Source organism: Gadus morhua, unplaced genomic scaffold, assembly GCF_902167405.1.
Source record: "Gadus morhua unplaced genomic scaffold, gadMor3.0, whole genome shotgun sequence".
NCBI lineage: Eukaryota > Metazoa > Chordata > Actinopteri > Gadiformes > Gadidae > Gadus > Gadus morhua.
Window position 1 is genome coordinate 1 of NW_021963967.1, and position 18792 is coordinate 18792.

The 18792-nt window shown below is 44.1% G+C and overlaps 12 non-coding genes across 12 annotated transcripts; all 12 read left to right on the forward strand.

Annotated features, from left to right (window-relative positions):
* Window positions 1-766: 766 nt before the first annotated feature.
* LOC115538360 (5S ribosomal RNA) lies at window positions 767-885 on the forward strand. The gene has a single exon (XR_003975258.1). It is a non-coding gene; the product is annotated as a 5S ribosomal RNA (ribosomal RNA).
* Window positions 886-1306: 421 nt separating this feature from the next.
* LOC115538372 (5S ribosomal RNA) lies at window positions 1307-1425 on the forward strand. The gene has a single exon (XR_003975270.1). It is a non-coding gene; the product is annotated as a 5S ribosomal RNA (ribosomal RNA).
* A 420-nt stretch (window positions 1426-1845) lies between these two features.
* Window positions 1846-1964, forward strand: LOC115538384 (5S ribosomal RNA). The gene has a single exon (XR_003975281.1). It is a non-coding gene; the product is annotated as a 5S ribosomal RNA (ribosomal RNA).
* A 421-nt stretch (window positions 1965-2385) lies between these two features.
* Window positions 2386-2504, forward strand: LOC115538396 (5S ribosomal RNA). Its single transcript, XR_003975292.1, has one exon. It is a non-coding gene; the product is annotated as a 5S ribosomal RNA (ribosomal RNA).
* Window positions 2505-2925: 421 nt separating this feature from the next.
* Window positions 2926-3044, forward strand: LOC115538299 (5S ribosomal RNA). Its single transcript, XR_003975208.1, has one exon. It is a non-coding gene; the product is annotated as a 5S ribosomal RNA (ribosomal RNA).
* A 421-nt stretch (window positions 3045-3465) lies between these two features.
* LOC115538285 (5S ribosomal RNA) lies at window positions 3466-3584 on the forward strand. The gene has a single exon (XR_003975195.1). It is a non-coding gene; the product is annotated as a 5S ribosomal RNA (ribosomal RNA).
* Window positions 3585-9980: 6396 nt separating this feature from the next.
* LOC115538297 (5S ribosomal RNA) lies at window positions 9981-10099 on the forward strand. The gene has a single exon (XR_003975206.1). It is a non-coding gene; the product is annotated as a 5S ribosomal RNA (ribosomal RNA).
* Window positions 10100-10520: 421 nt separating this feature from the next.
* On the forward strand, window positions 10521-10639 carry LOC115538308 (5S ribosomal RNA). Its single transcript, XR_003975217.1, has one exon. It is a non-coding gene; the product is annotated as a 5S ribosomal RNA (ribosomal RNA).
* A 421-nt stretch (window positions 10640-11060) lies between these two features.
* Window positions 11061-11179, forward strand: LOC115538320 (5S ribosomal RNA). Its single transcript, XR_003975228.1, has one exon. It is a non-coding gene; the product is annotated as a 5S ribosomal RNA (ribosomal RNA).
* A 421-nt stretch (window positions 11180-11600) lies between these two features.
* LOC115538300 (5S ribosomal RNA) lies at window positions 11601-11719 on the forward strand. The gene has a single exon (XR_003975209.1). It is a non-coding gene; the product is annotated as a 5S ribosomal RNA (ribosomal RNA).
* A 421-nt stretch (window positions 11720-12140) lies between these two features.
* On the forward strand, window positions 12141-12260 carry LOC115538344 (5S ribosomal RNA). The gene has a single exon (XR_003975251.1). It is a non-coding gene; the product is annotated as a 5S ribosomal RNA (ribosomal RNA).
* Window positions 12261-18659: 6399 nt separating this feature from the next.
* Window positions 18660-18778, forward strand: LOC115538331 (5S ribosomal RNA). The gene has a single exon (XR_003975239.1). It is a non-coding gene; the product is annotated as a 5S ribosomal RNA (ribosomal RNA).
* Window positions 18779-18792: the final 14 nt, after the last annotated feature.

Here is an 18792-nt window from a genome sequence, read left to right on the forward strand (position 1 = left end):
GGAGGGGAGATTTTGTTTAACTGGTGAAAAGACTGGGGCATGCAGATTGATCTGTATTTTCTGATTTGGCGCAACATTTGTGCTGTCTTCATTAGGATTAAGTGATGTGGGAAGGATAAGGGAAGGGGATTAAGTTGGGTGTGTAAAAGTTTTTTTTTCTCAGAGATGATGTATGTAAATAATACTCTGTTATTGGTTGCTGTAAATGTGTGAACTGGAAAATAATAAAAAAAGATAAAAAAAAAAAAGGCACGCCCGATCTCGTCTGATCTCGGAAGCTAAGCAGGGTCGGGCCTGGTTAGTACTTGGATGGGTGACCGCCTGGGAATACCAGGTGCTGTAAGCATTATACTTTTTCAACTCGAGCTCATTGGATGCAATGGCCTACCGTGCGCTGATCTTTAGCGCCCACTGTTTTGGAGAATTTAAGCAACATACAGACTCTGACGACGTCTCCTCAAACTCTATTTGTGAAACATGTGGACAGTGTAGTGACGTAGCAGAGAGCTGCAATGACGGCGGTCCACCTTAGTCCATCCCAGGTTTTGCAACGCTACGTTTCTTCTAAAGATCACGCAAACGATGACGCCCAAGCAGTGTAATGCATTGCGTTCAAATATGTTGCTCTGAGTCTGGAATAACGTATTCATTCATTCATTATGGATCTAATCATTGTTTCTGTACAAGTCCCGTCTCTGGCCACGGCAGCGCTCTCACTCCTTACGTCCTCCCCCTGTATAAAAGCTAATATGGTCAAGTCTATAATGCTTACGGCCATACCACCTTAGGCACGCCCGATCTCGTCTGATCTCGGAAGCTAAGCAGGGTCGGGCCTGGTTAGTACTTGGATGGGTGACCGCCTGGGAATACCAGGTGCTGTAAGCATTATACTATTTCAACTCGAGCTCATTGGATGCAATGGCCTACCGTGCGCTGATCTTTAGCGCCCACTGTTTTGGAGAATTTAAGCAACATACAGACTCTGACGACGTCTCCTCAAACTCTATTTGTGAAACATGTGGACAGTGTAGTGACGTAGCAGAGAGCTGCAATGACGGCGGTCCACCTTAGTCCATCCCAGGTTTTGCAACGCTACGTTTCTTCAAAAGATCACGCAAACGATGACGCCCAAGCAGTGTAATGCATTGCGTTCAAATATGTAACTCTGAGTCTGGAATAACGTATTCATTCATTCATTATGGATCTAATCATTGTTTCTGTACAAGTCCCGTCTCTGGCCACGGCAGCGCTCTCACTCCTTACGTCCTCCCCCTGTATAAAAGCTAATATGGTCAAGTCTATAAATGCTTACGGCCATACCACCTTAGGCACGCCCGATCTCGTCTGATCTCGGAAGCTAAGCAGGGTCGGGCCTGGTTAGTACTTGGATGGGTGACCGCCTGGGAATACCAGGTGCTGTAAGCATTATACTATTTCAACTCGAGCTCATTGGATGCAATGGCCTACCGTGCGCTGATCTTTAGCGCCCACTGTTTTGGAGAATTTAAGCAACATACAGACTCTGACGACGTCTCCTCAAACTCTATTTGTGAAACATGTGGACAGTGTAGTGACGTAGCAGAGAGCTGCAATGACGGCGGTCCACCTTAGTCCATCCCAGGTTTTGCAACGCTACGTTTCTTCAAAGATCACGCAAACGATGACGCCCAAGCAGTGTAATGCATTGCGTTCAAATATGTAACTCTGAGTCTGGAATAACGTATTCATTCATTCATTATGGATCTAATCATTGTTTCTGTACAAGTCCCGTCTCTGGCCACGGCAGCGCTCTCACTCCTTACGTCCTCCCCCTGTATAAAAGCTAATATGGTCAAGTCTATAATTGCTTACGGCCATACCACCTTAGGCACGCCCGATCTCGTCTGATCTCGGAAGCTAAGCAGGGTCGGGCCTGGTTAGTACTTGGATGGGTGACCGCCTGGGAATACCAGGTGCTGTAAGCATTATACTATTTCAACTCGAGCTCATTGGATGCAATGGCCTACCGTGCGCTGATCTTTAGCGCCCACTGTTTTGGAGAATTTAAGCAACATACAGACTCTGACGACGTCTCCTCAAACTCTATTTGTGAAACATGTGGACAGTGTAGTGACGTAGCAGAGAGCTGCAATGACGGCGGTCCACCTTAGTCCATCCCAGGTTTTGCAACGCTACGTTTCTTCAAAAGATCACGCAAACGATGACGCCCAAGCAGTGTAATGCATTGCGTTCAAATATGTTGCTCTGAGTCTGGAATAACGTATTCATTCATTCATTATGGATCTAATCATTGTTTCTGTACAAGTCCCGTCTCTGGCCACGGCAGCGCTCTCACTCCTTACGTCCTCCCCCTGTATAAAAGCTAATATGGTCAAGTCTATAATTGCTTACGGCCATACCACCTTAGGCACGCCCGATCTCGTCTGATCTCGGAAGCTAAGCAGGGTCGGGCCTGGTTAGTACTTGGATGGGTGACCGCCTGGGAATACCAGGTGCTGTAAGCATTATACTATTTCAACTCGAGCTCATTGGATGCAATGGCCTACCGTGCGCTGATCTTTAGCGCCCACTGTTTTGGAGAATTTAAGCAACATACAGACTCTGACGACGTCTCCTCAAACTCTATTTGTGAAACATGTGGACAGTGTAGTGACGTAGTAGAGAGCTGCAATGACGGCGGTCCACCTTAGTCCATCCCAGGTTTTGCAACGCTACGTTTCTTCAAAAGATCACGCAAACGATGACGCCCAAGCAGTGTAATGCATTGCGTTCAAATATGTTGCTCTGAGTCTGGAATAACGTATTCATTCATTCATTATGGATCTAATCATTGTTTCTGTACAAGTCCCGTCTCTGGCCACGGCAGCGCTCTCACTCCTTACGTCCTCCCCCTGTATAAAAGCTTACATGGTCAAGTCTATAAATGCTTACGGCCATACCACCATAGGCACGCCCGATCTCGTCTGATCTCGGAAGCTAAGCAGGGTCGGGCCTGGTTAGTACTTGGATGGGTGACCGCCTGGGAATACCAGGTGCTGTAAGCATTATACTTTTTCAACTCGAGCTCATTGGATGCAATGGCCTACCGTGCGCTGATCTTTAGCGCCCACTGTTTTGGAGAATTTAAGCAACATACAGACTCTGACGACGTCTCCTCAAACTCTATTTGTGAAACATGTGGACAGTGTAGTGACGTAGCAGAGAGCTGCAATGACGGCGGTCCACCTTAGTCCATCCCAGGTTTTGCAACGCTACGTTTCTTCTAAAGATCACGCAAACGATGACGCCCAAGCAGTGTAATGCATTGCGTTCAAATATGTAACTCTGAGTCTGGAATAACGTATTCATTCATTCATTATGGATCTAATCATTGTTTCTGTACAAGTCCCGTCTCTGGCCACGGCAGCGCTCTCACTCCTTACGTCCTCCCCCTGTATAAAAGCTAATATGGTCAAGTCTATAATTGCTTACGGCCATACCACCTTAGGCACGCCCGATCTCGTCTGATCTCGGAAGCTAAGCAGGGTCGGGCCTGGTTAGTACTTGGATGGGTGACCGCCTGGGAATACCAGGTGCTGTAAGCATTATACTATTTCAACTCGAGCTCATTGGATGCAATGGCCTACCGTGCGCTGATCTTTAGCGCCCACTGTTTTGGAGAATTTAAGCAACATACAGACTCTGACGACGTCTCCTCAAACTCTATTTGTGAAACATGTGGACAGTGTAGTGACGTAGCAGAGAGCTGCAATGACGGCGGTCCACCTTAGTCCATCCCAGGTTTTGCAACGCTACGTTTCTTCAAAAGATCACGCAAACGATGACGCCCAAGCAGTGTAATGCATTGCGTTCAAATATGTAACTCTGAGTCTGGAATAACGTATTCATTCATTCATTATGGATCTAATCATTGTTTCTGTACAAGTCCCGTCTCTGGCCACGGCAGCGCTCTCACTCCTTACGTCCTCCCCCTGTATAAAAGCTAATATGGTCAAGTCTATAATTGCTTACGGCCATACCACCTTAGGCACGCCCGATCTCGTCTGATCTCGTTCAGGTGCGCAAAGCAGGAAGTGAAGGAAGCAGGAAAAAGTTTGTTGGCAGAGTAGGCTGATACAGCAGCCTGGTGTTTTTTTCTTCTTGTTGATTTGTAGATTATATTCTTTTGACAAAATCGTAATTTAATTATAGTTCTAAATCTCCCCACAGCTTTTTTTGCTGTTTGGGGAGGCTTTCATTTGACGGATGGACCACATGGCAGCAGACAAAGGACCGGAGCAGACAATGCCTAGCAGTGGAGTTGGAGCACTGGAGGAAGAGGGAAGGAACGGGATTGAGAATCGGCCAGAAACGGGAGAAGGACGGCAGAAAGAGTACGGGAAAGAGCTGACAGTGGACGTTGAGGTGGAGGGAACAGCGGTGATTTCCATGATGGATATTCTGCGGGAAGTAGCAGTGCAATGTGGAGTGGTGAGCGGATGCCGTGTGAGAGGGGAAAAAAACTATGAAATCACCATGAAGGATGAGGTGGGAAAGCGCAAGCTCCTGGATGGCGTGCGTGTAAAAGGAGCCTTAGTGCATGGCAGGGAGATTGTGAACAGTGACATGGTGGTGTCATTTATTAACTTGCCTGTTTACATGGAAGATGCAACAATACTGGCAAGGCTGGAGGAGTGGGGTGTGCGGCCAATATCTGTCATCAAACGGCGCAAGTGGCCGGGGACGGAGATTGCGGACGGGACAAGATTTTTAAAAGTCCGCTTTAATGAGCAGGTACGATCACTCCCGTACTCAACCAAGTTAGAGACACTGAGAGGAGCGGAGTACTTTAGAGTGATACATGATCGACAGGTGCGGGTGTGCCGACTCTGCATCAAGCCAGGACACATCTTCAGGGAGTGCCCTGATTTCAAGTGCTTCAGGTGCCAGAAGACAGGGCATTATGCGCGGGAGTGTGAGGAACGGAACGCAGCGGCGAGAGAGGAGGAGAGAGGAGAACAAATGGAGGATAAAGACGGAGAGAGCGATGACGGAAGGGGAGCTGAAGAGGAGACGGGAGGTGAGAACGAGGAAGCGGAAAAAGAACTGGAATGGCGGTATAGATCTGACAGCGGCGACAGTGCTGAGAAGGACGGTGACGAACAGATGATGGAGCAGGGGGGAAAAGCGGAGGACGATGATGTGGCGGAGGATACAGACGATGAACGAGGGAGAGCAGAACAACCGGTGGAAAAAATAGATGAGGAGCAAAGACAGGAGGGCAGAGGACGAAAAGGAGGGAAGAAGACAAAAGAACTGGCCGCCAAAAGGAAAGCAGAGGAGGAGAAGACACGGGGAGTGAGAAGTAAAGGACCGCGGTCTGGCATGTGAGTCTTGCTTTGGTTTTTGGTTTAAATATTTTCTTTCTTTTAGCTCTCATGACCACAGTAACTTCTGTTAATGTGAATGGTTTAAGGGACAGAGGCAAACTGAGGTCACTTTTAAATATATATAGAAGTGACATCCTATGCATACAGGAGACAAATTGGGATGACGTAAAAGTTATAGAGGTAAAGGAGGTGTGGGGGGGGGAGATTTATTATAATAACGGGGCTAAGAACGCAAGAGGGGTGGCTATAATGATTAAAAAACATAGGGTAGATGAGATAAAAGAGATATATAAAGATAGGACAGGGAGGATAATAGTCATAGAGTTTAAGTATCAAAATGTGTTGTTTAGACTAATTAATATATATGTTCCGAATATAGAAATAGATAAAAGAATTATAATAGAGGAGCTGAAAGGGCTAGTGATTGGGAGATGTATAATAGTAGGGGATTTTAATACTAAATGTAGCAGGTTAGATATAGGGCAAGGTGTAGTGTTCAGATGGGAAAAGTCGAGGGAGAGCTTGTTAGACATGATGAAGGACAAGAATTTAGTAGATGTGTGGAGAAATGAGAATCCAGAGAGGAGGGAATTCACCAGGAGACAAATGAGGGATGGTGTACTGAAACAAAGCAGGATAGATTTGGTTTTAACACAGGGAGAGAACATAAAACATGTAGACAGAATAAGACATGAAATAAATGCACTGAGTGACCACGACGGGGTGAGATTCAGAATTAAAGTAGGGAGAGAGGAGATAGGGGGAGGGATGTGGATTTTGAATGCAGGTTATATTGAAGAGGATGAATATAAACAACAGATTAGGGAGTTATTAGATATGGAGAATGAGAAAATTAAAGAATATGTTGAAGAGAATAGGGCAGATACTCAGATTGGGGAGATATGGGAGAAAGTGAAGAATAAGATTAAATCAATAAGCATTTGGTACAGTAAGAAAAGAAAAGTGAAAATGATGAAGAAAGAGAAGGAGTTGAGGGAAAGACTGAGGGTAGAGCTGAGTAAAGCAGAGAATGAAGAAGGTTACAGCATGGAGAATTATATAGAGGTAAAGATGGAACTTCAGAGATATGAGGCAGAGAAATGTAGAGGAGCAATTTTACGGAGCAAAGCTAAATATGCGCTGGAGGGAGAAAGGTGCACAGCGTATTTTCTGGGCCTAGAAAAAAGCAAACAAAGCAGGACATATATACACGAAATCAGGAAAAAGGAGGGGGAGGTAGTAGCAGACTATGTGGCCATACTGGAGAGGGTGCAAGAGTTTTATGGGGAGTTATATCAGAGAGGTGGATTAGAGGAGGACAGTATAGTGGAGGTACTGGATAGTGTCGAAAGCAAGCTGAGTGTGGACGATAGTAAATGGTGTGACAGAGAGATAAGTAGGATGGAGGTGATGGAGGCGATAGAGGGGCTGAAAAGCGGGAAGAGTCCTGGGAGTGATGGGATAGGGATTGAATTTTATAAAGTATATAAGGAGCAGATGGCATCAATTTTAGTAGAGGTATTCAGGGAGACTGAGAAAACAGGGATAGTGCAGGGTAGGATGGTAGAAGGTGTGATTACCTTAGTTTTTAAGAAGAAAGGAAGTAAACTAGACTTGCAGAATTATAGGCCTATAAGTCTGCTAAATGTAGATTACAAAATTCTGGCCAAGGTGTTGGCTAACAGAATAAAACGAGTGATAGGGGATATAATCAAAACATCTCAAAGTTACAGTATACCAGGTAGGGATATAGCTGACACAATAGCGACAGTTAGGGATACAATAGAATTCATGAAGAGAGACGGAACAGGGGGAATAGTGTTAGCTATAGATTGGAATAAAGCATTTGATAGGGTGGAGCATGAGTTTTTATTTAGATTACTGGTGAGATTTGGATTTGGAGAGAGATTAGTGGGGTGGGTCAGGAGGTTGTACGAGGGTGCAAGGAGCTGTGTCAAAGTAAATGGAGTGCTGACTGACAGATTTTGTCTTGGGAGATCGATAAGGCAGGGATGTCCCCTATCGGCGTTGCTCTATGCCATTTCGGCAGAGCCCCTGGCCTTACTAATTAAAAACGACGCAAGAGTTCAGGGCATACAACTACCATCTGGGAGCATACATACAATAAATCAATATGCAGACGACACAACAATAACGGTGAGGGATGGGAACAGTGTGAAAAGGGTGCTAGAATTGGCAGAGATATATGGGAGAGCGTCGGGCGCTAGAATAAATAAAGAAAAATCAGAAATAATGTATATAGGTAACATAGAGAGAGAGGGAGTAGGTTTAAGGGTGCAGGATAGGTATATTAAAGTGTTGGGCATATATTTAGGTGTTGAAACTAAAGAGGCAACTGAGACAACATGGACAGGAGTTATCAACAAAATAAAAACTGTATGTGGGAGGTGGAAGGCAAGGAAGCTCAGGTTAAAGGGAAAGGTTACAGTGGTTAATAGTTTGCTACTATCAGGCTATGTGTATGTGTTGTCTGTATTAGAAATGCCAATATGGGTTAAGAACGACCTTAACAAAATTGTGTGTGATTTTATATGGGAGGGGAAAGGAGTTAAGATTGCACATGGGACACTGGTGGGAAAAAGGTGTGAAGGAGGGCTGAATTTATTAGATATAGAAACAAAAAAGACAGCATTAAGGATTAAAACGGTGAAGAAATATATTGTGGGAGGATATAAATATGGGTGGAAGGATTTTATGGAGAAATATATGAATGATGTGGGTGGCATAGGACAGTATGTGTGGTACATGGGCCTAAAACAGTCAATGACGATAACCATACCAGAATTTTATAGGGAGGTCTTTGAAGCCTGGAGGAAATTCTTACCTAAGATGCAATATGAATGTGAGAGGATACTACCGTTGGTAAAACTGCCCCTGTTTTTAAACGAAAAAATTAAACACAATGGCAAAACATTATATGAGCCAAAATTCATAGAAGGAGGGATTAGACAAATAAAGGACATCATTTATGAGGTCATCCCAGGATTCTTAAGAAATAATTGCATATATGATCAGGTATGTGACCTGGAGGGGATGGATAATAGAGAGAAAATAAATAAAATATATGAAAAGATTAAAACCAGTATACCCTTAGAGTGGGCCAGGATCATACAAAGTGAATGTGTGGTGAAGGGAGAGACAAGTATGCCTGAGCTATATGTGATGGAGAATGGGAAAAAGATTAAAATGGGAGAAATGAGTGTGAAGAAAGTATACAGATGGTTGATAGTGGATGTGATGAAGGAGCCGGCAGCTGAGAAAGTGTGGAGCAGAGTGTTTGTGGGTTTGAATGTAAAGAAAATATGGTCAAATATGGGGATAAGGTATAATAGTATAGAGTGTGAGAACAACGATTTCTTGATCAGACACAATAGGATTTATACAAACGTGGTGCTAAATAAGATTAATAATGATGTAAATGTGATGTGTGATGTTTGCAAAAGTGGTCATGAGAGCTTTTTACATTATTTTTTGGACTGTGGGGAGTTAGTTGATTTCTTTGAGTTTTTGAAAGAACTGTTGAAAGATAACTGGGCTGCTGAGTTGGACTTGGAGGGAGGGTGGAGGACATTGTTTTTGTTTGGCACGTTTGAAAAAAGAATAGACGTTAATTTTTGTTTAATGAATTTTGTTTTGAGTCATGCCAGACTCGCGGTCGTCTGCAGGAGGAACTACGCACACTTTGAGGGGCGGAAAGTGAAAATAAAAATGTTGTTTAAATCAATAATGAAAAGAGATGTGAACTTAATGTATAAGTATGGAGGGGAGAAGGCGGAACATTTCTTTTTGAGTGGGAGTAAATTAGTCTTTGAAGGGGAGGGAGGGGAGATTTTGTTTAACTGGTGAAAAGACTGGGGCATGCAGATTGAGCTGTATTTTCTGATTTGGCGCAACATTTGTGCTGTCTTCATTAGGATTAATTGATGTGGGAAGGATAAGGGAAGGGGATTAAGTTGGGTGTGTAAAAGTTTTTTTTCTCAGAGATGATGTATGTAAATAATACTCTGTTATCGGTTGCTGTAAATGTGTGAACTGGAAAATAATAAAAAAAGATAAAAAAAAAAAAAAAAGGCACGCCCGATCTCGTCTGATCTCGGAAGCTAAGCAGGGTCGGGCCTGGTTAGTACTTGGATGGGTGACCGCCTGGGAATACCAGGTGCTGTAAGCATTATACTTTTTCAACTCGAGCTCATTGGATGCAATGGCCTACCGTGCGCTGATCTTTAGCGCCCACTGTTTTGGAGAATTTAAGCAACATACAGACTCTGACGACGTCTCCTCAAACTCTATTTGTGAAACATGTGGACAGTGTAGTGACGTAGCAGAGAGCTGCAATGACGGCGGTCCACCTTAGTCCATCCCAGGTTTTGCAACGCTACGTTTCTTCAAAAGATCACGCAAACGATGACGCCCAAGCAGTGTAATGCATTGCGTTCAAATATGTAACTCTGAGTCTGGAATAACGTATTCATTCATTCATTATGGATCTAATCATTGTTTCTGTACAAGTCCCGTCTCTGGCCACGGCAGCGCTCTCACTCCTTACGTCCTCCCCCTGTATAAAAGCTAATATGGTCAAGTCTATATATTGCTTACGGCCATACCACCTTAGGCACGCCCGATCTCGTCTGATCTCGGAAGCTAAGCAGGGTCGGGCCTGGTTAGTACTTGGATGGGTGACCGCCTGGGAATACCAGGTGCTGTAAGCATTATACTTTTTCAACTCGAGCTCATTGGATGCAATGGCCTACCGTGCGCTGATCTTTAGCGCCCACTGTTTTGGAGAATTTAAGCAACATACAGACTCTGACGACGTCTCCTCAAACTCTATTTGTGAAACATGTGGACAGTGTAGTGACGTAGCAGAGAGCTGCAATGACGGCGGTCCACCTTAGTCCATCCCAGGTTTTGCAACGCTACGTTTCTTCAAAAGATCACGCAAACGATGACGCCCAAGCAGTGTAATGCATTGCGTTCAAATATGTTGCTCTGAGTCTGGAATAACGTATTCATTCATTCATTATGGATCTAATCATTGTTTCTGTACAAGTCCCGTCTCTGGCCACGGCAGCGCTCTCACTCCTTACGTCCTCCCCCTGTATAAAAGCTAATATGGTCAAGTCTATAATTGCTTACGGCCATACCACCTTAGGCACGCCCGATCTCGTCTGATCTCGGAAGCTAAGCAGGGTCGGGCCTGGTTAGTACTTGGATGGGTGACCGCCTGGGAATACCAGGTGCTGTAAGCATTATACTATTTCAACTCGAGCTCATTGGATGCAATGGCCTACCGTGCGCTGATCTTTAGCGCCCACTGTTTTGGAGAATTTAAGCAACATACAGACTCTGACGACGTCTCCTCAAACTCTATTTGTGAAACATGTGGACCGTGTAGTGACGTAGCAGAGAGCTGCAATGACGGCGGTCCACCTTAGTCCATCCCAGGTTTTGCAACGCTACGTTTCTTCAAAAGATCACGCAAACGATGACGCCCAAGCAGTGTAATGCATTGCGTTCAAATATGTTGCTCTGAGTCTGGAATAACGTATTCATTCATTCATTATGGATCTAATCATTGTTTCTGTACAAGTCCCGTCTCTGGCCACGGCAGCGCTCTCACTCCTTACGTCCTCCCCCTGTATAAAAGCTAATATGGTCAAGTCTATAATTGCTTACGGCCATACCACCTTAGGCACGCCCGATCTCGTCTGATCTCGGAAGCTAAGCAGGGTCGGGCCTGGTTAGTACTTGGATGGGTGACCGCCTGGGAATACCAGGTGCTGTAAGCATTATACTATTTCAACTCGAGCTCATTGGATGCAATGGCCTACCGTGCGCTGATCTTTAGCGCCCACTGTTTTGGAGAATTTAAGCAACATACAGACTCTGACGACGTCTCCTCAAACTCTATTTGTGAAACATGTGGACAGTGTAGTGACGTAGCAGAGAGCTGCAATGACGGCGGTCCACCTTAGTCCATCCCAGGTTTTGCAACGCTACGTTTCTTCTAAAGATCACGCAAACGATGACGCCCAAGCAGTGTAATGCATTGCGTTCAAATATGTAACTCTGAGTCTGGAATAACGTATTCATTCATTCATTATGGATCTAATCATTGTTTCTGTACAAGTCCCGTCTCTGGCCACGGCAGCGCTCTCACTCCTTACGTCCTCCCCCTGTATAAAAGCTTACATGGTCAAGTCTATAAATGCTTACGGCCATACCACCATAGGCACGCCCGATCTCGTCTGATCTCGGAAGCTAAGCAGGGTCGGGCCTGGTTAGTACTTGGATGGGTGACCGCCTGGGAATACCAGGTGCTGTAAGCATTATACTTTTTCAACTCGAGCTCATTGGATGCAATGGCCTACCGTGCGCTGATCTTTAGCGCCCACTGTTTTGGAGAATTTAAGCAACATACAGACTCTGACGACGTCTCCTCAAACTCTATTTGTGAAACATGTGGACAGTGTAGTGACGTAGCAGAGAGCTGCAATGACGGCGGTCCACCTTAGTCCATCCCAGGTTTTGCAACGCTACGTTTCTTCAAAAGATCACGCAAACGATGACGCCCAAGCAGTGTAATGCATTGCGTTCAAATATGTAACTCTGAGTCTGGAATAACGTATTCATTCATTCATTATGGATCTAATCATTGTTTCTGTACAAGTCCCGTCTCTGGCCACGGCAGCGCTCTCACTCCTTACGTCCTCCCCCTGTATAAAAGCTAATATGGTCAAGTCTATAATTGCTTACGGCCATACCACCTTAGGCACGCCCGATCTCGTCTGATCTCGGAAGCTAAGCAGGGTCGGGCCTGGTTAGTACTTGGATGGGTGACCGCCTGGGAATACCATGGTGCTGTAAGTATTATACTTTTTCAACTCGAGCTCATTGGATGCAATGGCCTACCGTGCGCTGATCTTTAGCGCCCACTGTTTTGGAGAATTTAAGCAACATACAGACTCTGACGACGTCTCCTCAAACTCTATTTGTGAAACATGTGGACAGTGTAGTGACGTAGCAGAGAGCTGCAATGACGGCGGTCCACCTTAGTCCATCCCAGGTTCTGCAACGCTACGTTTCTTCAAAAGATCACGCAAACGATGACGCCCAAGCAGTGTAATGCATTGCGTTCAAATATGTAACTCTGAGTCTGGAATAACGTATTCATTTATTCATTATGGATCTAATCATTGTTTCTGTACAAGTCCCGTCTCTGGCCACGGCAGCGCTCTCACTCCTTACGTCCTCCCCCTGTATAAAAGCTAATATGGTCAAGTCTATAATTGCTTACGGCCATACCACCTTAGGCACGCCCGATCTCGTCTGATCTCGTTCAGGTGCGCAAAGCAGGAAGTGAAGGAAGCAGGAAAAAGTTTGTTGGCAGAGTAGGCTGATACAGCAGCCTGGTGTTTTTTTCTTCTTGTTGATTTGTAGATTATATTCTTTTGACAAAATCGTAATTTAATTATAGTTCTAAATCTCCCCACAGCTTTTTTTGCTGTTTGGGGAGGCTTTCATTTGACGGATGGACCACATGGCAGCAGACAAAGGACCGGAGCAGACAATGCCTAGCAGTGGAGTTGGAGCACTGGAGGAAGAGGGAAGGAACGGGATTGAGAATCGGCCAGAAACGGGAGAAGGACGGCAGAAAGAGTACGGGAAAGAGCTGACAGTGGACGTTGAGGTGGAGGGAACAGCGGTGATTTCCATGATGGATATTCTGCGGGAAGTAGCAGTGCAATGTGGAGTGGTGAGCGGATGCCGTGTGAGAGGGGAAAAAAACTATGAAATCACCATGAAGGATGAGGTGGGAAAGCGCAAGCTCCTGGATGGCGTGCGTGTAAAAGGAGCCTTAGTGCATGGCAGGGAGATTGTGAACAGTGACATGGTGGTGTCATTTATTAACTTGCCTGTTTACATGGAAGATGCAACAATACTGGCAAGGCTGGAGGAGTGGGGTGTGCGGCCAATATCTGTCATCAAACGGCGCAAGTGGCCGGGGACGGAGATTGCGGACGGGACAAGATTTTTAAAAGTCCGCTTTAATGAGCAGGTACGATCACTCCCGTACTCAACCAAGTTAGAGACACTGAGAGGAGCGGAGTACTTTAGAGTGATACATGATCGACAGGTGCGGGTGTGCCGACTCTGCATCAAGCCAGGACACATCTTCAGGGAGTGCCCTGATTTCAAGTGCTTCAGGTGCCAGAAGACAGGGCATTATGCGCGGGAGTGTGAGGAACGGAACGCAGCGGCGAGAGAGGAGGAGAGAGGAGAACAAATGGAGGATAAAGACGGAGAGAGCGATGACGGAAGGGGAGCTGAAGAGGAGACGGGAGGTGAGAACGAGGAAGCGGAAAAAGAACTGGAATGGCGGTATAGATCTGACAGCGGCGACAGTGCTGAGAAGGACGGTGACGAACAGATGATGGAGCAGGGGGGAAAAGCGGAGGACGATGATGTGGCGGAGGATACAGACGATGAACGAGGGAGAGCAGAACAACCGGTGGAAAAAATAGATGAGGAGCAAAGACAGGAGGGCAGAGGACGAAAAGGAGGGAAGAAGACAAAAGAACTGGCCGCCAAAAGGAAAGCAGAGGAGGAGAAGACACGGGGAGTGAGAAGTAAAGGACCGCGGTCTGGCATGTGAGTCTTGCTTTGGTTTTTGGTTTAAATATTTTCTTTCTTTTAGCTCTCATGACCACAGTAACTTCTGTTAATGTGAATGGTTTAAGGGACAGAGGCAAACTGAGGTCACTTTTAAATATATATAGAAGTGACATCCTATGCATACAGGAGACAAATTGGGATGACGTAAAAGTTATAGAGGTAAAGGAGGTGTGGGGGGGGGAGATTTATTATAATAACGGGGCTAAGAACGCAAGAGGGGTGGCTATAATGATTAAAAAACATAGGGTAGATGAGATAAAAGAGATATATAAAGATAGGACAGGGAGGATAATAGTCATAGAGTTTAAGTATCAAAATGTGTTGTTTAGACTAATTAATATATATGTTCCGAATATAGAAATAGATAAAAGAATTATAATAGAGGAGCTGAAAGGGCTAGTGATTGGGAGATGTATAATAGTAGGGGATTTTAATACTAAATGTAGCAGGTTAGATATAGGGCAAGGTGTAGTGTTCAGATGGGAAAAGTCGAGGGAGAGCTTGTTAGACATGATGAAGGACAAGAATTTAGTAGATGTGTGGAGAAATGAGAATCCAGAGAGGAGGGAATTCACCAGGAGACAAATGAGGGATGGTGTACTGAAACAAAGCAGGATAGATTTGGTTTTAACACAGGGAGAGAACATAAAACATGTAGACAGAATAAGACATGAAATAAATGCACTGAGTGACCACGACGGGGTGAGATTCAGAATTAAAGTAGGGAGAGAGGAGATAGGGGGAGGGATGTGGATTTTGAATGCAGGTTATATTGAAGAGGATGAATATAAACAACAGATTAGGGAGTTATTAGATATGGAGAATGAGAAAATTAAAGAATATGTTGAAGAGAATAGGGCAGATACTCAGATTGGGGAGATATGGGAGAAAGTGAAGAATAAGATTAAATCAATAAGCATTTGGTACAGTAAGAAAAGAAAAGTGAAAATGATGAAGAAAGAGAAGGAGTTGAGGGAAAGACTGAGGGTAGAGCTGAGTAAAGCAGAGAATGAAGAAGGTTACAGCATGGAGAATTATATAGAGGTAAAGATGGAACTTCAGAGATATGAGGCAGAGAAATGTAGAGGAGCAATTTTACGGAGCAAAGCTAAATATGCGCTGGAGGGAGAAAGGTGCACAGCGTATTTTCTGGGCCTAGAAAAAAGCAAACAAAGCAGGACATATATACACGAAATCAGGAAAAAGGAGGGGGAGGTAGTAGCAGACTATGTGGCCATACTGGAGAGGGTGCAAGAGTTTTATGGGGAGTTATATCAGAGAGGTGGATTAGAGGAGGACAGTATAGTGGAGGTACTGGATAGTGTCGAAAGCAAGCTGAGTGTGGACGATAGTAAATGGTGTGACAGAGAGATAAGTAGGATGGAGGTGATGGAGGCGATAGAGGGGCTGAAAAGCGGGAAGAGTCCTGGGAGTGATGGGATAGGGATTGAATTTTATAAAGTATATAAGGAGCAGATGGCATCAATTTTAGTAGAGGTATTCAGGGAGACTGAGAAAACAGGGATAGTGCAGGGTAGGATGGTAGAAGGTGTGATTACCTTAGTTTTTAAGAAGAAAGGAAGTAAACTAGACTTGCAGAATTATAGGCCTATAAGTCTGCTAAATGTAGATTACAAAATTCTGGCCAAGGTGTTGGCTAACAGAATAAAACGAGTGATAGGGGATATAATCAAAACATCTCAAAGTTACAGTATACCAGGTAGGGATATAGCTGACACAATAGCGACAGTTAGGGATACAATAGAATTCATGAAGAGAGACGGAACAGGGGGAATAGTGTTAGCTATAGATTGGAATAAAGCATTTGATAGGGTGGAGCATGAGTTTTTATTTAGATTACTGGTGAGATTTGGATTTGGAGAGAGATTAGTGGGGTGGGTCAGGAGGTTGTACGAGGGTGCAAGGAGCTGTGTCAAAGTAAATGGAGTGCTGACTGACAGATTTTGTCTTGGGAGATCGATAAGGCAGGGATGTCCCCTATCGGCGTTGCTCTATGCCATTTCGGCAGAGCCCCTGGCCTTACTAATTAAAAACGACGCAAGAGTTCAGGGCATACAACTACCATCTGGGAGCATACATACAATAAATCAATATGCAGACGACACAACAATAACGGTGAGGGATGGGAACAGTGTGAAAAGGGTGCTAGAATTGGCAGAGATATATGGGAGAGCGTCGGGCGCTAGAATAAATAAAGAAAAATCAGAAATAATGTATATAGGTAACATAGAGAGAGAGGGAGTAGGTTTAAGGGTGCAGGATAGGTATATTAAAGTGTTGGGCATATATTTAGGTGTTGAAACTAAAGAGGCAACTGAGACAACATGGACAGGAGTTATCAACAAAATAAAAACTGTATGTGGGAGGTGGAAGGCAAGGAAGCTCAGGTTAAAGGGAAAGGTTACAGTGGTTAATAGTTTGCTACTATCAGGCTATGTGTATGTGTTGTCTGTATTAGAAATGCCAATATGGGTTAAGAACGACCTTAACAAAATTGTGTGTGATTTTATATGGGAGGGGAAAGGAGTTAAGATTGCACATGGGACACTGGTGGGAAAAAGGTGTGAAGGAGGGCTGAATTTATTAGATATAGAAACAAAAAAGACAGCATTAAGGATTAAAACGGTGAAGAAATATATTGTGGGAGGATATAAATATGGGTGGAAGGATTTTATGGAGAAATATATGAATGATGTGGGTGGCATAGGACAGTATGTGTGGTACATGGGCCTAAAACAGTCAATGACGATAACCATACCAGAATTTTATAGGGAGGTCTTTGAAGCCTGGAGGAAATTCTTACCTAAGATGCAATATGAATGTGAGAGGATACTACCGTTGGTAAAACTGCCCCTGTTTTTAAACGAAAAAATTAAACACAATGGCAAAACATTATATGAGCCAAAATTCATAGAAGGAGGGATTAGACAAATAAAGGACATCATTTATGAGGTCATCCCAGGATTCTTAAGAAATAATTGCATATATGATCAGGTATGTGACCTGGAGGGGATGGATAATAGAGAGAAAATAAATAAAATATATGAAAAGATTAAAACCAGTATACCCTTAGAGTGGGCCAGGATCATACAAAGTGAATGTGTGGTGAAGGGAGAGACAAGTATGCCTGAGCTATATGTGATGGAGAATGGGAAAAAGATTAAAATGGGAGAAATGAGTGTGAAGAAAGTATACAGATGGTTGATAGTGGATGTGATGAAGGAGCCGGCAGCTGAGAAAGTGTGGAGCAGAGTGTTTGTGGGTTTGAATGTAAAGAAAATATGGTCAAATATGGGGATAAGGTATAATAGTATAGAGTGTGAGAACAACGATTTCTTGATCAGACACAATAGGATTTATACAAACGTGGTGCTAAATAAGATTAATAATGATGTAAATGTGATGTGTGATGTTTGCAAAAGTGGTCATGAGAGCTTTTTACATTATTTTTTGGACTGTGGGGAGTTAGTTGATTTCTTTGAGTTTTTGAAAGAACTGTTGAAAGATAACTGGGCTGCTGAGTTGGACTTGGAGGGAGGGTGGAGGACATTGTTTTTGTTTGGCACGTTTGAAAAAAGAATAGACGTTAATTTTTGTTTAATGAATTTTGTTTTGAGTCATGCCAGACTCGCGGTCGTCTGCAGGAGGAACTACGCACACTTTGAGGGGCGGAAAGTGAAAATAAAAATGTTGTTTAAATCAATAATGAAAAGAGATGTGAACTTAATGTATAAGTATGGAGGGGAGAAGGCGGAACATTTCTTTTTGAGTGGGAGTAAATTAGTCTTTGAAGGGGAGGGAGGGGAGATTTTGTTTAACTGGTGAAAAGACTGGGGCATGCAGATTGAGCTGTATTTTCTGATTTGGCGCAACATTTGTGCTGTCTTCATTAGGATTAATTGATGTGGGAAGGATAAGGGAAGGGGATTAAGTTGGGTGTGTAAAAGTTTTTTTTCTCAGAGATGATGTATGTAAATAATACTCTGTTATCGGTTGCTGTAAATGTGTGAACTGGAAAATAATAAAAAAAGATAAAAAAAAAAAAAAAAAAAAGGCACGCCCGATCTCGTCTGATCTCGGAAGCTAAGCAGGGTCGGGCCTGGTTAGTACTTGGATGGGTGACCGCCTGGGAATACCAGGTGCTGTAAGCATTATACTATTTCAACTCGAGCTCATTGGATGCAATGGCCTACCGTGCGCTGATCTTTAGCGCCCACTGTTTTGGAGAATTTAAGCAACATACAGACTCTGACGACGTCTCCTCAAACTCTATTTGTGAAACATGTGGACAGTGTAGTGACGTAGTAGAGAGCTGCAATGACGGCGGTCCACCTTAGTCCATCCCAGGTTTTGCAACGCTACGTTTCTTCAAAAGATCACGCAAACGATGACGCCCAAGCAGTGTAATGCATTGCGTTCAAATATGTTGCTCTGAGTCTGGAATAACGTATTCATTCATTCATTATGGATCTAATCATTGTTTCTGTACAAGTCCCGTCTCTGGCCACGGCAGCGCTCTCACTCCTTACGTCCTCCCCCTGTATAAAAGCTAATATGGTCAAGTCTATAATTGCTTACGGCCATACCACCTTAGGCACGCCCGATCTCGTCTGATCTCGGAAGCTAAGCAGGGTCGGGCCTGGTTAGTACTTGGATGGGTGACCGCCTGGGAATACCAGGTGCTGTAAGCATTATACTATTTCAA